The 18,212-nt window shown below is 43.2% G+C and overlaps 1 protein-coding gene and 1 long non-coding RNA gene across 2 annotated transcripts in view; one reads left to right on the top strand and one right to left on the bottom strand.

Annotated features, from left to right (window-relative positions):
• LOC137327900 (uncharacterized) overlaps positions 1–18,212 on the bottom strand; it is a 28,818-nt gene that overhangs the window by 5,216 nt on the left and 5,390 nt on the right. The window contains exon 3 of the long non-coding RNA XR_010964569.1: positions 5,658–5,762. This is a non-coding gene — a long non-coding RNA (uncharacterized lncRNA). The remainder of the gene's footprint in view (positions 1–5,657; positions 5,763–18,212) is intronic.
• si:dkey-9k7.3 (circularly permutated Ras protein 1) overlaps positions 10,831–18,212 on the top strand; it is a 167,113-nt gene continuing 159,731 nt past the window's right edge. The window contains exon 1 of the mRNA XM_067993808.1: positions 10,831–10,999. The gene's annotated coding sequence lies outside the window, so the exon portion shown is untranslated. The remainder of the gene's footprint in view (positions 11,000–18,212) is intronic.

Genomic DNA, 18,212 nt, shown 5'->3' with positions numbered 1-18,212 from the left:
TGGAACTTCAGTGGGTCCTGTTAGACAGATAGTTGGGTTGTCACTTGGTGATTCAACACTCACAAGTGAGCACGAGCAGGCACTGGTGGCAGGGGCAGCTGTGGAGAGTATGGGTCGGGGGGGTGCACTCCTCTCCAAGCTCTGCTCAGCTGGACCCAGATGCTGAACCCAGGGGGACATCGTTGACCTAAGAACATATGAAATAGGAGCAGGAGTAGGCCATATGGTCCCTCAAACCTGCTCCTCCATTCAATCAGATCACGGCTGATCTTCTACCTCAACTCTGCTTTCCCACCCTACCCCAAATCCCTTGATTCCTTTAGTGTCCAAATATCCATCGATCTCATTCTTGAATATACTCAATGACTGAGCATCCACAGCCCTCTGAGGTAGAGATTGAGAATGATCGAGGTACAACTCCATCTTTGTGAGGTAATGGAAAAGGAGTCACGCGTACTCTCCATAATAGCGGAGAGGATGGAGGATGGATCTGTAATCATCTCAGAAAATACCTTACTACTGATTTTACTTCGTTCAAGAGACGACAACACTAAGGCCATGCCTTGTCTTCTCTTCAGTAGAGTAGTAACCTGTGTCTATATATCAACCTCATCCTTCCACTGGCCATACGGTTCAAACTCCGAGAACATCGGAGGGAAATTGTACCTCGATGATTTAAATTTGCTTTCTACCATTTTCCACAATGGCCAATGGCTTTCAAGTTTCTTTTTTATGTCCAAAAAATAAATTGTAGTTTCCAACCGTCACCTTTCGGCAAACATCTTCTGCTACCATGTAATAATTGGATAGCCAGGTGGTGAAGGATAGAATACTAGAGCCTGGTCTTCAGTTGCTTCCAAGCCTTTATTCTCAGATATCTACACTACACACTAAGCTGAGAGCCCTTTTAGCAATGGTCTTTGTGTATTAAACCATCGAAGACAGAGTTCAATTCAGGAGATTTGGTATACTATTAAAGAAAGGGTTATAGGGATTGGAAAGGCGCTGGTAAAGTAATAGGTCATGATGGTAAGACAATACAGGGGTTAAATTGGTTAACCCCTGAAACCAGGCCAGGGTATCGCGATCCGCAATTAACCCGCGCTCGGTGCTTCATTGCAGGCAAGACGAGGTATTCGTCCAGCCTGAACACTCACCTAAACGCAACCTTCCACACCAGGCCTTGACGTGAGGGTTGAATGACATTCACACTTTCCACCAGCAGGGGGAGCCCAAATGTTTTAAAGGCAGGCTGTCTCTTAAAATCTCTTAAAGGTAGCCGGTACCTGATATTTGCTAAAAATAACAGTCTGCTGTCTGCACAGAGTCTAAATGGAGATCAGACATCGCACACGTAAAACACAGGTGGAGGTGCTGTCCCTATGTTTACAAACTGATGAGTTATGTTAAAACATTGAATAAAGATTGCGCACTACTAAATCCCGCTTCCTCCAATCTGCCAGACCAAACCAATCTGCCGATCTGAGTTTGTACCAGGCCTGCGAGTGTACAAGCACCAAGGTTCTCTGCTAATGCACTAGAGACCTTGGTGCAAGAGGTGGTCAGAAGAAGAGACATCCTATATCCTCAGTTGTGGGGGGGGGGGGGTGGCGCCGTTGGACAAGAGGCCCTCCAGACATATGCTCAAAAGGCAGTGGGAGGCAGTGGGGACGCAGTCAATGCCAGGCGCACAGTACCACAAACATAGATGCAGTGTAAGAAGAAGTTCAATGCTTTGAAACAAGTGGTCAAGGTGAGTGAGGTCAACTGTAAAGTGGCATCTCCTACCAACTGCACCACTAGCCGCATCCACTGCTCCACACACTACACCCCCCCACCAACACCCACATGCCAACAAACTCTTTCCATCAGTACTCAACTCTGCCAATCAGATGCCTCCTCTCACCCTTACACATTACCACTGCTGCAAGCCGCACACCCACAACTCACAGGTCACATTGGCAGCTATTCAACCATGACAGGCATATCACCCAGACATACGTTCCGCTTTCTTGCAGGAGAAGGTGGCGCATAACAGGAGGCAGTGGCATTTAGCCCCTCGTGCCTGTTCTGCCATTCAATGGGATCATGGTTGACCAGTGACCTAACTTCCATATACCAACCTTAGCCCCATATCCCTTAATACCCTTGGTTCACAGAAATCTATCAATCTCAGATTTAGAATTCACAAGTGAGCTAGCATCAACTGCCATTTGCAGAAGAGCTTTCCAAACTTCTCTCACCCTTTGAAAATAAAAGCGTTTCCTAACTTCATTCCTGTACGTCCTGTCTAAATGTTAGGCTATGTCTCCTCGCCTTAGTATTCAAGTACAGGAGACCTCTAAAAACAGTTACAAATGCATCAGCCACCAGAAGCAATAATCCAGTAACTAACCTGTAAATCCTGCATGGTCCCTTACCACTGGTGGGGGGGTCCTCCAGGCACTCTAAGACATGTTCAGATGGTCGCGGTTAAGACAGTATGTTGAGTGGAGCATTAAGTCGCAAAATGGTGTCTATCACGTTGCACACTGATTGTATGCATTTTCTCCTTTTCTCCTTTTCTCCACGCTGCCGACGTACGTTATTTGCGCATGCGCTACTACCTTTACCAAGATGGGATCCGGCGCACGTCACGCTAGAAACATGCGTGCGCATCCAAAACGACATCCTGGCACTCCGGGAGGCCGCATAGCGCCAAAACTACCGGCGCTAGACGGCCCAATTTCTAGCCCTACTAGAATCAAACTGTTAAGGTTCATTCCTCATGATTAATTGGAATTAATTATAAAATCTTGGACTCTGACCAGTTGATAGAAGTAAACGAGGCACCTTGTGCCTCAGATGTTCATGATTTTTTGATGAGGTTCTTGAGGTACAGACTGAGGTAGATCAAGGGCTGGACACTGGTAATGTCAGTGATCAAGAAACACATGACAGAGCTATCACATTCACAGAACAATTACCCAAAGTGGGTACACGGGTGACATATGTTCCAGAAGGGACTGATGAATGGAGGGATGCAATAATTTTGGGACATGCAGGCAAAGCTTCTGGTAAGTTTAAATATTGCTTGAATGTTCAGGACGATGGCCAAAAAATGAGGTCCATGGACTGGCAGAATAGGGTAAAAGAGTGGAGAGTATGAAAGCGGAGTACAAGCAGTAATAGGGAGTCCAGAAGTGAATCTCACTTCTGGACTCAGAAAACGATCACGAACTAGAGATAAAAGAGGGAGATCTCACAGTAATAGTCCCTGCAGACATAGAAGGGAAGTAGCAGACGTAGTCTGACTAGGTCAGACAATGAAACAAAGACTATAGAACAGTCATGTAACAGAACGAGGAGCAGAAGCCCTCATGATTGTGAGGATTTGGTGGTTACCAACAAACATGAGGATAAACGAGTAAGAGGCAAAACAAAGGGAGTTTGATAGTTGGAAATAATTTGGAGTTTATTCTGAGGTAACAGATAAGGGTCAACCAGCTTTGTCACATCGATGGGTTTGTATTGAAGAAGTCCTTGCAGATGGGACTTATAAGGTTAAAGCTAGGTTGGTAGCTGGGGGTTTTGAAGAGAAACTGGTTGATACAGATGTTTGAGTGGATTCTCCCACTGCTGGAAAGGTAGTCTTAAAAATCCTTTTGGCTTTTTTGGCAACTTATTCATGGAGTGTAGGTAACTGACATAAAGGCTGCATTTCTGCAGAGCGATACTTTTCAGAGAGAAGTGTTTCTGAAACCGCCTAAAGAGGCAGCAGATGCTGAAGGAAAACTATGGAAACTAAACAAATACTTCTATGGCCTGAATGATGCTTCCAGAGTATGGTATTTTTCGGTGAGATCTGTTTTGCTGAAAATAGATTGTGTTCAAATAAAAGCAGATCCCACAATGTTTTATTGATACCATAACAGAAAACTTTCAGGCATCTTTATGATGCATGATGATTTTTTATAGGGTGGTACTGCGGAATTTGAGAAATTTGCCATTAATAAGATTAGAGTAGAATTGAAAATTGGGAGTCAGGCCTGTAGGGTTTTCAAATATATTGGTTTAGAAATTAAAAAGAGTGGGTCTGATATAACTTTAAATCAATGTCCTATTTAGAGAGTGTTACTCCCATCCCAGTGAATCATACTGGGTCATCACAGAAAGGTAATGTTATAGCTAAAGAAGAGATAGAGCAATTACGAAGCTTGATTGGTCAGTTGAACTGGTTGTGCACTCAGACTTGACCAGATGCTAGTCTTGATGTGTTGGAGTTAAGTACTTCAATGAAACACCCCATAGTAGAGAATGTTTTAAGGGCAAATAAAACATTATGAAAATTAAATATAGATAAATGCGTATTAAGTTCCCATCCTTAGGTGACCCAAAGAAAATGAAGCTAGTTATCTTTAGCAATGCTTCACAAGCTAATCTTCCCGATGGGTATTCTAGTGCAGTTGATTTCATCGTGTTTCTTATAGGTGAGAATGGGAAATGTTGTCCTTTAGCTTGGGAAGTTAAGAAAATAATAAGGTTGTTAAAAGTACTCTGGCTGCTGAAACACTGGCTCTTATCGACGCAGTGGATATGGGATTCTATTTGGCAAATATCTTGAGTGACATCCTGTACAATGGGAGTACTGAAGATAGTATACCCATTGAATGTTATGTATACAATCGTTCATTGTGGGATAATGTACACTCTAGGAAAAATGTGAGTGAGAAAAGATTACAGATTGACCTTGCTGGCTTGAAACAAATGCTGGAGAGAAAGGAAATCTCTAAAATTAAACGGGTGGATTCAAGCTATCAACTGTCAGATTGTTTTACTAAAAGAAATATGTGTATGAAGAAATTATTAGGGGCCCTGGAGAAGGGTTCCCTCACAATGTAATGCTTTGAATAGCATAAGTTGTACAGAGTATGGAAGTTTTTAATTTTTGAAATTTTGTTTGTATTGTATATATAAAATTTACATTTTATTTAAAGAGAGAGAAGGGAATCTGTTAATTGTATCCATGTGATTTATATCAATTAGTGTTAATTGTATTCAGGTGGTGGGTATCAATTGGGGACTCTCATATCCATATCTAGGGGGTGCTGGGTGTGTAATCGGGAGCTCTGAGAATAAAGGCTTGGAAGCAACTGAAGACTTGGCTCTAGTATTTCATCCTTCACCACCTGGGCTATCCAATTTATTACATGCAGGGATATCCCTTGTCTCCAAGGATCCAGCCCTTAAATCTGTCTTATGTGTGGAAGAGGGCTGAGATGTTGGACTCACACAAAATGAAGGAATCATGGCAGCTGCCAGGGAATCTGGCCACACCTGCAGAAATCTCTTCCGATGGTCGCAAACCAGCTGCGCTTTGACGGAGTGATATCCCTTTTGGTTGATGAACAGTCCTGGCTCATGTGCAGGTCCTCGGATTGCTACGTCTGTCCAATTAATTGCAATCATTGTAAAATTCTAAAAATCATTTTTAAAAAAATCATCTGCCATATATGTCTCTCATGTCCATATTAGGAGTGACTAATCTTTCATTTGCGCATTCAAGTATTTGACTTTTACAATATTACATTCAGAAATTGAGGACACTAGCAATTAAAATTACATCTGCTAAAGCTGTCCTTTGTGTTTCTGGTAACAAAGAGTTTTTCTTAGTTTACCTTTATCATCTCCAGGTTGTGGAACTTTTTGTGGACTTCCCGTATCCACCTAAGAGTGCGCCATGAGTTCAACCTTTCAGACATGTCCCACCAGGTGTGCTGAGTCTGCATGAGAAAGAATTACATTGCACATATTTGCTGATTGTCTCTTGGTGAGTGCAGAACATCTCTTCCAGTACTGCATTTACTGTATTTACTGCGTTTACTGTGTTTATGAAGTCAACGAGGTCCTGATCAATGAAGATCACTTTACAGAATCTCTGCTCAGTCATTTCCTTCAGAATTTGCGCACTCCATAGCTGTATGGAAGAATACTTCACCATTTATACCAAATGAATGGCAATATAACTAAAATTGCTTTACTATGGGTTGGTCCTCATTAACTAGTTAATGTGTACTAACAAGTAAAGTTGTACATAGCTGCCTTTTTAAATTTGATGTTAAACTCTACAAGATATGGCTATTGTCCTGTGAGCTGCTGAAATAGGAAAATATAGCTCTATTTGTCTCTCTTGGGACAAAATTCCTTTGGGAGGCAGATCTGAGGCAGGTCAGAATTTCCACTTGCCCCATGGATGTGCCCGAGCCCCGTTTCAAATCCTGGGGTCAGGAGTGTTGGTCGAGTCCTGGTGGTCGCCCACCGCATTTAAGGTGCCAATGGGGCACCTGCCTCAGGTGGAGGGGAGGGGTTTAGCAGCATAGGGCACTGTTAGCCCAAGGTGCAAAGTAATGTCAAAATCCTGCCAGTTTTGTTGTAGGCCGGATTCCTGAAAGCGATCAATCTCTCAGCGTTGTTAGGGGCACAAATGGCGAGAAATATATCTTAAGGCACGTTTTGCTCATTTACATGGTATCATAATATACTTACCCATTTATGAGTGGGGATATTAATTGCCCACCCCAACTTCCATCAGAATTTCTGATGGGGCAAAAGGGGGTGGGGACTCAACGTAATCAGATCCTGTCCTAAATTTCATCTCTGCCCATCCAGAAATCTTCAGTTTTGTGGCCCAGCTGCATGGAATTTAGGCCACTTTGTCTCTGTTCCTCCTTCTGCGTATACCTCTCTCTTTTTCTGTCTCTCCTTTACTTTCCTTCTTTCAGTGCTTGGCATCCTCCTCTGTGTTTCTCATCTTTTTATTCTCCTATGTGGGTGTTTCTTTCCCTTGCTCTGCTATTCTGTCTCTGTCTCCCACTATGTATATGTATCTATCTGTGTAAGTTTCTCTTTCGCTCTGTTTTTGTCTCTCACTCAGTCTCTGCCCTTTTGTATCTTTATCTGTTTCTTTCTCCATACCTTTCCCTCTCTCTCTCTCTCTCTGTAGGTCTTACTCTCTTTCTGCCTCTATCCTTTGCTCTCTTTCTGTATCTGCCATTCCCTCACACCATTTCTCTGCATCTGTCTGTCTTCCCCTCTGTCTTCTTGTCTCTCTTTGTCTTTATGTCTTTCTCATCTCTGACCTCATGTATCTCTGTCTGTGTCATGTTATTTTTCCATTTCTCTCTGTGTGCTTTTTCTATCTTTCCCTTGCTTTCCATCCTGTCCCTCTGACACCTTCTCTGTATCTCTCTTTCTTGCCTTTTACTCTGTATGTGACTCACTGTCTATCTTACTTTATTTCTGTCTATCTCCCTCTCTGTCTTTCTTTCTCTCTCTGTCTCTTTGTTCATCTCACTTTCTGTCTCTGTCCCTATGTTTTTTCTCTTTCTTTCTCTCTGTGTCTCTTTCAATCTTTCCTCTGCTCTCTATCACTCTGTATCTTTGACCCACCTTCTCATCCCATGTAGTTTCTTTTCAAACGTTTAATAAACTCAAGTGACAAGATTTGTCACGGGATTTCATCAGAGATTGTATGCTTAGAATCACGTTCAGGCCTTGTGCCTTTCTGCAGTGTAGCCTACACCAGCTGCGAGCTCAGTAGCACAGCAACGGACAGAGTTTGCTGCAACGTGCTACACTAATCAGCTGGTGTGAAAACATACCTGGTGTGAGATTTCCATACAAGTCGGAGGTTGTGGCTGCCGCCTCTAGGAACTTTACCCTGGGTAATATTGTGCTGAAGTCATCACACCACTACACACTGTTAGCAATCTTTGGGACTTTCCTGCCCAGCCTTCGGCCTGTGCTAATGTAAAAATGGGGTTTTATATAAAAATTATTGAGGTTATCAGGATGTTGTGGCTTTGAGTGTCTTGTATTATTGTATTTTCAAGAGTTTGCATTCACACATAAATTTTATAAAGCCACTACATCCTGGGCAGGATACAAGAAAAAGCTTATTTCTCAATATATGACTCTTCTCTCGCCTCTACCCACCATGTTCTCCATCACCACTGCAACCTTTCAGTACTACTATGGTAATATTCTTCTGAATTTTTCTCTCTGGTCCATCCTGAGCTCCAAAAAAGCCACACACACTTCCTCCTTGAGCATCCTCACTCCAGAACTTGAATATATAGGCCTGGAGTGTCCTCCTTGGGCGCAACCCGGAAGTTAGACCCGAAATTGCACCCATTTTGTCCATGTCAAGTTACGCCCAAGTATCCTCCCAATCTCATTAGAATACGCCTGAACTTAAATTCAGCATAAATGGGCGTAAATCAGCGAGAAGAATCGGGGCCCAAGGAAACGGCAAACCCACACCAGTGTATTTCCTCTTTGAGTCTTAAAATTTAAGTTTCGACTAATTTAACCATCGTTCATGCACATCAGGCTCAGCATGTTTAAGAACCTCCAGTCGGGGTAGCTTTCCAATTTTTAATGTGCCTGATACTTAGGAACATAGGAACAGGAGTAGGCCATTCAGCCCCTCGTGCCTGCTCCTCCATTTGATAAGATCATGGCTGATCTGTGATCTATACTCCATATACCTGCCTTTGGCCCATATCCCTTAATACCTTTGGTTGCCAAAAAGCTATCTATCTCACATTTAAATTTAGCAATTGAACTAGTATCAATTGCCGTTTGCGGAAGAGAGTTCCAAACTTCTACAACCCTTTGTGTGTAGAAATGTTTTCTAATCTCGCTCCTGAAAGGTCTGGCTCTAATTTTTAGACTGTGCCCCCTACTCCCAAAATCCCCAACCACCGGAAATAGTTTCTGTCTATCCACCCTATCTGTTCCCCTTAATATCTTATAAACTTCGATCAGATCACCCCTTAAAACTTCGAAACTCTAGAGAATACAACCCCAATTTGTGTAATCTCTCCTTGTAACTTAACCCTTGAAGTCTGGGTATCATTCTAGTAAACCTACGCTGCACTCCCTCCAAGGCCAATATGTCCTTCCGAAGGTGCGGTGCCCAGAACTGCTCACAGTACTCCAGGTGCGGTCTAACCTGGGTTTTGTATAGCTGCAGCATAACTTCTGCCCCCTTGTACTCCAGTCCTCTAGATATAAAGGCCAGCATTCCATTAGCCTTATATATTATTTTCTGCACCTGTTCATGACACTTCAATGGTCTATGTACCTGTACCCCTAAATCCCTTTGGACATCCACTGTTTTTAACTTTTTACCATTTAGAAAGTACCCTGTTCTATCCTTTTTTGTTCCAAAGTGGATGACCTCACATTTGTCTACATTGAATTCCATTTGCCACAGTTTTGCCCATTCACCTAATCTATCAATGTCCCTTTGTAATTTTATGTTTTCATCTACACTGCTTACAATGCCACCAATTTTTGTGTCATCGGCAAACTTAGATATGAGACTTTCTAAGTCTCCATAAAAATCCATTAAAAGGAACAGAAAATACAGAGCAGGTCTCAGTGAAGATACTTTTTTTTTTAAAAACGCTCAAAAAATTGCAATTTAAAGACCAGAAAAACAACTTTGTTTCCTGCTGTGCCTGAAAATCCAGTCGTAATGTTGAGTCACATTGAGAGTCGGGGACGTGGGCAGTTTTTTGGGTGAGGATTCATTGACAGAGGGTTTGATGGATGGACGTAAAAGATCGAGGAAACTTGGGCATATTGCAGTTACACGCGTACCTCACTTATGCCCAAAATTACACGATCTTTTAAGCCACGTAATTCGTTTGCGCCCAGATTACGGGTACATCTGGGTGCAAATGCAAAGGAAACTGCAGGCCATAGTCTAGGCTGACACTCAGTGCAGTACTGAGGGAGTGCTGTATTGTCAGAGGTAGATGCCAGTGTCATAGCTGTACTGGAACAGCTTGGCTAGGTGAGTGGCTCTGGAGCACAGGTCATAAGCACAACAGCCATGATGATGTCAGGGCCCATTTGCTTCAGAGTAGAGCACTCACCTGCTTCTTAATGACACGTGGAGTGAACTGAATTGACTGGACACTGGTATCTATGTTGGTGGGGACCTCTGGAGAAAGCTGACTAGGATTATCCACTCAGCACTTTTGGCCAGAGATACTTGCAAACACTTTAGCCTTGCCTCTCGTACTTGCATGCTCGGCTCCACCATAGTTGAGGATGGGGATGTTCATGGACTCTCCTCCCTCTTTTAATTTCCTGATTGTCCACCAAGGGACGGCTCTTCCAGCTTTTCAGGGTTTACTGAGCTGAGGTTCCATTGTTGCTGATAGATCTGTCTAATTTTCTAATTATTGTTGAACTTTGTTAATAGCTGAGCAGCTTGCTAGGCCACTTCAGAGGGCATTAAAGTCAACCACATAGTGTGGGATTGGAGTCACAAGTTGACCAGACTGGGTCAAAGTGACAGGTTCCCTTCCCTCACAGACATTAGTGAACCAGGTGAGTTTTTACAACAGTGGTGCTCACCTGTAATTTATCAGATTTATTTAATTCAATTTCACAACTTGTCATAGTAGGATTTTAACTCTGGGTTTCTAGTCCTGTATCATAACCACTAGGCTATCAGTGGAACAAATATGATAATGAACTCTGTGTCTTAGATATAGATAAATCTTTGTTAAATTCAACAAGAGTAAAAATAATAGGATTTGAGTCTCATTCACACCTAATTCACTTCAGATTTAATTAGTATAAACTGGGCCACTTAAAAACTTGTTAAAGTAACTTAATTAAATCTGATTTATTTTCTTTCCTTCCTGTAGTATTCTGTTTATATTTAATTTAGTGAAACCTTGCTCTCTCTGCTTCCTGTGCAGACATGAACCATGAACCACCTCTGTCTTTTTTGTATATATATTCTTTCTCATAGTTAAAAATAGTTGCTGAAGGGGTGCAGATAGTAACGACTTGTTTCCTGTCTCAGTCACAGTTCCACGCTGCAACATTTAGATGCTGATTGAAAAGATTCCCCTTCAACTTTAAGGTGCACGTTTGGACAAACATTTGGATTAAACCTCCTCGTCCTAGGAGAAACCCTTCATCGTTCTGTCAGGTACAGGAGTAACTTTCTATGGTCTGAGACAGGGCTTTGTCCTTTCCTCATTTATACACATACGTTTATGATTGGGAGAGCCGCTTTCTTGATAAGTAGTAGCAGTGCGGTGTGCGTGTGCGCTTGCAATGTAGAAATATATAATGAATGCTTTCAGTTGTAACCACATGGAGCATATTGTAGAAACAATCTCTTGTACAGACGCTATTTTATATGCTTTCTCTATTAGAGAGTGAGCTGTAAGCAGTGTCTGAGATATTAGAGAATGCTATAGTGAGGACTCTCTTATATATGCGGAGGTAAGAAACCCTGTGTTTGTTATGTGCCTCAGTATCATACCTGCGTTTATGGTGACCTCTTCTGTTCAATATTTCCAGCAAAATCATAAATGTTTCTTTCATTTTGAGATTAGGATGTAGCTACACATGGAAATTCTTACCCAAGATGTTTTATATGGGTTCCCTGTTAGAGATGGATTTCTCTTTATTCATTCTTGGGACTGGGCGTCACTGACACGACTGGCATTTATTGCCTATCTCTAGTGCCCTGATCGTTTCACACAACTGAGTGACTTGCTCGGCCACTTTCAGAGGGTAGTTAAGAGTCAGCCATGTCGGCGTGGGATTGAAGTCACGTATGGGCCAGACTGGCCAAGCACGGCAGGTTTTCTTCCCTAAAGGACATGAGTAAACCAGTTGGTTTTTTATGACAATCCAACAGCTTTTACTGATACCAGCTTTTTCTTTTATTTCTCGATCTTTTTTTTTTAAACTGACTTCAAATCCTCAAACTGCCATGAAAGAATTTGAACTCACGTACTATGTCCAGGCCTCTGGATTATTAGTCCAGTAACATAATCACTACGCTACTGTATCCATGAACAATAAACAGTGTGTTGTAGTAGATGTGATTTTCGTATTGATAAACTGGGAGCAGTGTGTAGTACTCCCACTACTGGTAGCCTGTCAATGTGATGGAGTTCAGGATCCATGCATTTGTGATTTCCAAGAGTAGCCACTGGGGAGGTGGAGAAAAGCAGGTCTCAACCTTTCAGCCCTTTAATGGACCAATTAGTGACTAGCAACACACTGTCAAAGAAAAAAATGGAGAGCAGCAATCAGAGGTCAGGGACCTCTAATTGAGCACTACTCTCCTGGCACCATAATAACAATATAAAAAACACTGAGTGTTAGTTAGAGGGTTGGCTGTTTTTTATGGGTCTTATATTAGAAATGGAGGCATAACCAACATGCAATTACATCAGCAGTAGGGATTACTGCAAGATATTGCAGTGAGGCTCTGTATGAAAAGGATTGTCACTCAATCACTTCTAGAATGCAGTTTATATCAATTAATGGAGATGTGTTTAATAATAAGTTTTCTTTATATAAGACAGGTCCTCAGCACTAATTCCTGATGTATTTAAATAATCCCTGACTGGCTTTGATTAATGAGGATGGTTTGTTATAAAAACATAAGAAATTTTAAGAACAAAAGATTGGCATTAGGCTCAACAAGCACATTCCTTTGTGATAGATAAACCCCACCTATTCCCCCTTCTCACCATATCTCGCAATCCCTTCTGTCTCCAGAAAACATGTCTAATTACCTCATGAACCCATTTAAGCTGTTCACTTTAATGACCTTCCCAACTCATTGGTCAACTCTCTTCCCCTTTTGGGCAAAAAGGTTCCACTTGACTTTCCTTCTCACTCCTAACTTCCTCATTTCTAACTCGTATACCCTGCTATTTGAATCCTTCACCATAATGAACAATTTGTCACGATTAATTTTATTAATTACCTTCATAATCTCAAAAATGTTGACTAGTTATAGTCTTGTTCCATCAGAGGGTAATAAACTTCAACACCTTTATATGTGGCTCACTCCTTGTGCACGATAATTGATTACAGATTTCCCACAGTTAGTACTGATTTATTAACTAAATAAATGTAGGTATGTTTACTATGATAGTTTACTTCAAAAAATGTAATCTTGCCCCACACAGCAAGTTTGACAATATTTTCTGAGAGGCAGTTGTTGTGGAGGTGGAGCTATTTTCAACATTTTATTTCTTCCTTGTAGAAAGCTGAATCTGCTCTGCTGACACCTCTGTCTCTGTTATTAGTCATACAAAGAAAAGACAGTCACTGTATCCTTCAGCTGAGATAATAGGGATAATTCCACGAGCTGGCATTCCTAGTAGGCAGCGATTCTCCCAGGAAATGCATCCCAGGAAATCATGGGGGCGCCTGTGATTTCCTGTGAGCGCTGCTCCCAACTGGGAGCTCCAGATCACAGAATCATCCCTAATATCCCTGAGTGCAAAAGACAAGGCTGAAGCGTTTGCAACCATCTTCAGCCAGAAGTGCCGAGTGGATGATCCATCTTGGCCTCTTCCCGATATCCCCACCATCACTGAAGCTAGTCTTCAGCCAATTCGATTCACTCCACGTGATATCAAGAAACGGCTATGGGCCCCAACAGCATCCCGGCTGTAGTGCTGAAGACTTGTGCTCCAGAACTAGCTGCGCCTCTAGCCAAACTGTTCCAGTACAGCTACAACATTGACATCTACCCGACAACGTGGAAAATTGCCCAGGTATGTCCTGTCCACAAAAAGCAGGACAAATCCAATCCGGCCAATTACCGTCCCATCAGTCTACTCTCAATCATCAGCAAAGTGATGGAAGGTGTCAACAGTGCTATCAAGCGGCACTTACTCACCAATAACCTGCTCACCGATGCTCAGTTTGGGTTCCACCAGGACCACTCGGCTCCAGACCTCATTACAGCCTTGGTCCAAACATGGACAAAAGAGCTGAATTCCAGAGGTGAGGTGAGAGTGACTGCCCTTGACATCAAGGCAGCATTTGACCGAGTGTGGTACCAAGGAGCCCTAGTAAAATTGAAGTCAATGGGAATTAGGGGGAAAACGCTCCAGTGGCTGGCGTCATACCTAGTACAAAGGAAGATGGTCGTGGTTGTTGGAGGCCAATCATCTCAGGCCCAGGACATTGCTGCAGGAGTTCCTCAGGGCAGTGTCCTAGGCCCAGCCATCTTCAGCTGCTTCATCAATGACCTTCCCTCCATCATAAGATCGGAAATGGGGATGTTTGCTGATGATTGCACAGTGTTCAGTTGCATTCACAACCCCTCAGATAATGAAGCAGTCCGTGCCCGCATGCAGCAAGACTTGGACAGCATCCAGGCTTGGGCTGATAAGTGGCAAGTAACATTCGCACCAGACAAGTGCCAGGCAATGACCATCTCCAACAAGAGAGAGTCTAACCACCTCCCCTTGACATTCAACGGTATTACCATCGCCGAATCCCCCACCATCTACATCCTGGGAGTCACCATTCACCAGAAACTTAACTGGAGAGCCACATAAATACTGTGGCTACAAGAGCAGGTCAGAGGCTGGGTATTCTGCGGTGAGTGACTCACCTCCTGACTCCCAAGCCTTTCCACCATCTACAAGGCACAAGTCAGGAGTGTGATTTGCCCCTCCACTTGCCTGGATGAGTGCAGCTCCAACAACACTCAAGAAGCTCGACACCGTCCAGGACAAGGCAACCCGCTTGATTGGCACCCCATCCACCACCCTAAACATTCACTCCCTTCACCACCGGCACACAGTGGCTGCAGTGTGTACCATCCACAGGCTTCTTCGACAGCACCTCCCAAACCCGCGACCTCTACCACCTAGAAGGACAAGGGCAGCAGGCACATGGGAACAACACCACCTGCACGTTCCCCTCCAAGTCACACATCATCCCGACTTGGAAATATATCGCCGTTCCTTCATCGTCGCTGGGTTAAAATCCTGGAACTCCCTTCCTAACAGCACTGTGGGAGAACCGTCACCACACGGACTGCAGCGGTTCAAGAAGGCAGCTCACCACCACCTACTCGAGGGCAGTTAGGGATGGGCAATAAATGCTGGCCTTGCCAGTGACGTCCACATCCCATGAATGTATATAACTAGATTGATTCCTAACCAACTTAAATTTGCATTACGGCTAGCAAAATTTTTCTTTTAAAGCCAAAGCAGAACGAAAGAATACTATTTTCTTTCCAGTAATGACAGTTCACTTTTTGGACTAAACTCTATTGTTTCATCACAGACTTTAAAGCACCGTCTGCTACTGAGACCTTCACCAATGCCTTTGTCACCTCCAGACTCAATTATTCCAATGTTCTCCTGGCTTGCCCATCACCTTCTGCTCTTCATGATCTTCAACTCATCCAAAACTGCCCGTATCCTGCATCAAGTCTGATTAGTCCGTCGCCTCTACCCTTGCTGTCCTACATTGGCTTCTAGTCCCTCAAAGCCTAACATTTAAAATTCCCATCCTTGTGCTTAAATACCTCACTTTGCCCCTCCACTGACGCCTGTGCATTCAGCTGCCTAGGTCCTACTCTCTGGAATTCCCTCCCTAAAGCCATCCACACCTCCCTCTCCTTCTTTAGTAAACAATTTTACAACACCAAGTTATAGTCCAGCAATTTTATTTTAAATTCACAAGCTTTCGGAGGCTACCTCCTTCGTCAGGTGAACGATGTGAAAATGAAATCCTCGAGATGAAATCGCATTTATAATTCACAGAACAATGCTTGGTGAGTACAGACAGTTTTTTCAACTGCCCGTTGCCAAGGCAATCAGTGTGCAGACAGACAGGTGTTACCTGCCAGGTCTCACAGAATATACAAATCACCAAAAAAAAAACAACAAACAAAAAAAAAACAGAGATAGAGAGGTAGAAACATAGAAAAGACAGCAACTGACCCGTTATATTAAAAACAGATAACATTTGTTCGCTGGTGGGGTAATCTCCTTCTTTAGCACCTTTGTAAAAACGACCTCTATGACTAAGCTTTTGGTCAATCCTTCTTTAGTTCAGCATCCATTTTTCCTCACACCTCTGTGAAGCACCTTGGGATATTTTTCTACATTAAAGGCATGTAGTTGTTTTGTTTTTGTGTATTGTTCAGTACCACTGGATGCTGTTGTGTACAGAGCAATCCTGGGGCATGACTGGTCTACTCATTCATTGCCACATGTTAATCACTACAGTGTCTCTCTCTCTCTCTCTCTCTCATCTCTGCCTAATTTTTCTACTACTTGAAGATCATCCTGGAGGGCAAGGACAAGCCATGCCTCCTTCGCTCCACAACGAACCACCTCCTCAAATCCCTTCACCACACGTTTCACCCTCAAATTCAAGTACAAAGAGCTCACGTATTTCTTTATCTCTAAGATTCAGATCTCAATTCCCCACCCAAGCTACCTTCCAATTCTCCCATCACTGCTGTTTTCATCCCATCTACCCCCTGTCCGCCCCCTCCGAGATCATCTCTTCCATGAAACCTATACCCTGATTCCTTGATCCAGTCTCCACTCAACTCCCGACCAATCAACTACCGCTCCTGACTCCCTTTGTTATCAACATTGTCAATAGCTCAGTCCTGCTCCCTTTCAAAACCGTGTCACCATCCCCTCCTCAAAAAGCCTCTCCTAAACTCCAACTTGTTTAAAGCTCAGCTGCTCGAATCTCGTCCCACATTAAGTCCTGCTTTACCTATCGCTATTTCTGACGTACATTGCTTTCTCATCCCCAACACATTACATTTAAAATCTTCATCCATGTTTTCATATCCCTCAAATCCCTCTATATCCTTCCCCCACCCTACTTCTACAACCTCCTCTAGGCTTACATCTCCTCCCAGGCCCTTTGGTACTCTGACTCTGGTGTCCTATCCATCCCCACTTTCCTTCATCCCACTGTTGGTGGCAGAGCTTTCAGCTGCCTCAGACCTACTTTCTGGAACTCCCTGCCTAAATCCCACTGACTGTCCACTTCTCTCTGCACCTTTAAAAGCCTTCTCAAAACCCATCCTTTCAACCAAGTTTCTGATCATCACTCCTAAATCTTGCACCATGGTTTGGCATCATCTCATATTCATTTTTCTTCTTCTCCGCTCCCCCCCCTGCCCCCCCCATGTAAAGGGCCTGTGATGTTTTCTAAATTGAAGTAGCTGTTGTGCACTGTTGGGTACTGTCGGGTTCCACTTGGTACGATCTGTCACTATTGCATGCTGTTGTGTACTATTAGGCATTATTGTGTACTGTTGATGCACTGCTGGGTACTGTTGCATATTGTTGGCGTTATTGTGCACTATTGAACATTGTTGGGGTACTGTCAAATGTTGTTCCATTCAGTACGGTGCTGTTCCACACTGCTGAGTGCTGCTGGGTACTGTTGAGCATTGATGTGTCCCGGTGGGTGCTGTTTTGCACTATTAGATACTGTTCTGTACAATTGTATACTGTTGGGCACTGTTAGTGCTCTTTTGTACTACAGAATACTGTTGGGTACTGTTGGTGCTGTTGTGCACTGTTGGGCACTTTTGGGTACTGTTGTGTTTCGTTAGTGCTTTTATGTACTACAGAATACGATTGTGTACCGTTGGTGTTGTTGTGCACTGTTGGATACTGTTGTGTACTATTGGTGCTGTTGTTTACTATTGGTGCTGTTGTGTACAATTGGTGCTGTTGTGTACTATTGGTGCTGTTGTTTACTATTGGTGCTGTTGTGCACTGTTGGATACTGTTGTGTACTATTGGTGCTGTTGTTTACTATTGGTGCTGTTGTGTACTATTGGTGCTGTTGTGCATTGTTGGATACTGTTGTGTACTATTGGTGCTGTTGTGCACTATTGGTGTTGTTGTGCACTGTTGGATACTGTTGTGTACTATTGGTGCTGTTGCGTACTATTGGTGCTGTTGTGCACTGTTGGATACTGTTGTGTACTATTGGTGCTGTTGTTTACTATTGGTGCTGTTGTGTACTATTGGTGCTGTTGTGCACTGTTGGATACTGTTGTGTACTATTGGTGCTGTTGTGTACAATTGGTGCTGTTGTGTACTATTGGTGTTGTGCATTGTTGGATACTGTTGTGTACTATTGGTGCTGTTGTGCACTATTGGTGTTGTTGTGCACTGTTGGATGCTGTTGTGTACTATTGGTGCTGTTGTGCACTATTGGTGTTGTTGTGCACTGTTGGATGCTGTTGTGTACTATTGGTGCTGTTGTGTACTATTGGTGCTGTTGTGTACTATTGGTGTTGTGCACTGTTGGATACTGTTGTGTACTCTTGGTGCTGTTGTGCACTATTGGTGTTGTTGTGCACTGTTGGATGCTGTTGT

The sequence above is a fragment of the Heptranchias perlo genome, chromosome 12 (assembly GCF_035084215.1).
Source record: "Heptranchias perlo isolate sHepPer1 chromosome 12, sHepPer1.hap1, whole genome shotgun sequence".
NCBI lineage: Eukaryota > Metazoa > Chordata > Chondrichthyes > Hexanchiformes > Hexanchidae > Heptranchias > Heptranchias perlo.
The sequence above is the reverse complement of the archived record's forward strand: the minus strand, read 5'-3'. Positions and strand labels throughout refer to the sequence as shown.